The following is a 1,909-nucleotide window of genomic DNA, read 5'->3' on the forward strand; positions in this document are numbered from 1 at the left end:
ACAAAGAAAGATGACAACAATGGACAACAGCAACAACAATAAACAGTTATAAAAAAGCATACTACAGTTTTTTTTTTTTTAACACATAGGATGGCTAAAAGGAAAAGATAACAAAACAAAAAACAGCTAGATTCCAAGACAAATGTAGAAAACTAACAACAGGAACATGTCAGCATTGGACCCTGCCAGGTGTCCAACAGATTCTTAAAGACACTTAGAGAGGTCAAGGTCGAGAGCTTCAAATGTTTTTGTAAGATATTCTAGGAAACAGGAGCGGAATAGGAGAAGGCCCTTTTGCCTAGTTCAGTCCTCGTTGAGGGAACACTGCATGTAATAATGTCCTGAGAGCGCACTCCGTAGCTGCACTCACGCAGAGACATGTAGGAGATGTATGAAGGCAACAGACCAAGAAGTGATTTAAAGATGAAAATATACCAGTGAGAGAGTCTGCGTGAAGTTAATGATGTCCAGTTAACCAGTGAATACAGTGTGCAGTGGTGGGTACGATAATCACAGCCAGTTATGAATCTTAGTGCACCATGATAGACAGCATCCAACATCTGCAGGGTTCTTGTAGAAGCGTTCATGTAAATAATATCACCATAATCAATTGAGGGAAGGAAAGTCCCAGATACAAGGCGTTTTCTAGCATTCAGGGTTAGACAGGATTTGTTTCTGAAAAAGAAACCCAGTTTTTCAGTTTCTTTATCAAGTTTTCCACATGGAGCTTAAAAGAGAGATGTGAGTCGAACAAGATACCCAAATATTTATAGGAATCAACAAACTCAATGGGGACACCATTTGAGGATAAAATCGGAGGAAGAACTGCTGGGACCAACTTCCTATTTGAAAAAAGCATCCCTTTGTTTTTTTTCGGCATTTAGGACAAGTTTGAGGTGAAAAAAATCAGTCTGGATGATGTTGAATGCAGATTTCAAAAGCTGGAAAGCCTTAGCAACTGTTTTAGCTCGACAATAAACAACTGTGTCGTCAGCATAGAAATGTATGGATGCATTAGGGATGTTTTTACCTACATTATGTATGTAGATTGTAAAGAGGGTGGGTCCTAAGACTGAGCCTTGTGGTACACCATTGTTGACTGTTAAATAACTGGAGGAAGTACCATTATGTTGAACACATTGCCTCCGGTCTGAAAGATAGTTAGAGAACCAACCAATGGTGTGTTCTGAGAAACCAATTTCTGAGAGTTTATGGCACAAGATGTTATGATCCACAGTGTCAAAAGCTTTAGACAGGTCTAAGAAAAGTGCAGCACAATAATCCTTAGCATCCAGTGCTTCAACAACATCATTAAGAACCTTCAGTGAAGCAGTGGTTGTGTTGTGCTGTTTCCTGAAACCAGATTGATGTGGAGGTAAGATATTAAATGAGTCCAGGTAATTTTTGATTTGAGAGTTTATCAGTTTTTCTAGCACCTTGGCTAAAATGCAGAGTTTAGAGATTGGTCGATAGTTGTTCAGTGAGGTGGGGTCTCCTCCCTTCAGCAAAGGAAGAACAAAGGCTGTTTTCCAAGTGTCTGGGATGGAGTTTTGTCTTATGGAGAGATTGAAGATGTGGGTCACAGGGACTGTGATGATATGAGCAGCCAGCCTTAAGAAATAAGGTGGAAGTTCATCTGGACCTGCAGATTTTTTAGGATCAAGATCTTTTAACAGTTTATTGACCTCACTGACTGAGAATGGAGAAAAGAGAATGTGTGATTAACTGAGGATTGACTTGTAAGAGGGATTTGATTTGTAGAAGTTTGGTTATTAGGGGAAGTGGCTGATTTTCCATTAGTAACTGTGTCAAATAAAGAACCAGAAGCAACAAAATGTTTGTTGAAACAGTTCAGGATCTCGTGCTTATTTGACACAGGAACTGAGTTAACGAGAAGTTGTGATGGGAG

This window comes from Nematolebias whitei, chromosome 3 (assembly GCF_014905685.2).
Source record: "Nematolebias whitei isolate Nwh7 chromosome 3, NemWhi1, whole genome shotgun sequence".
Lineage (NCBI taxonomy): Eukaryota > Metazoa > Chordata > Actinopteri > Cyprinodontiformes > Rivulidae > Nematolebias > Nematolebias whitei.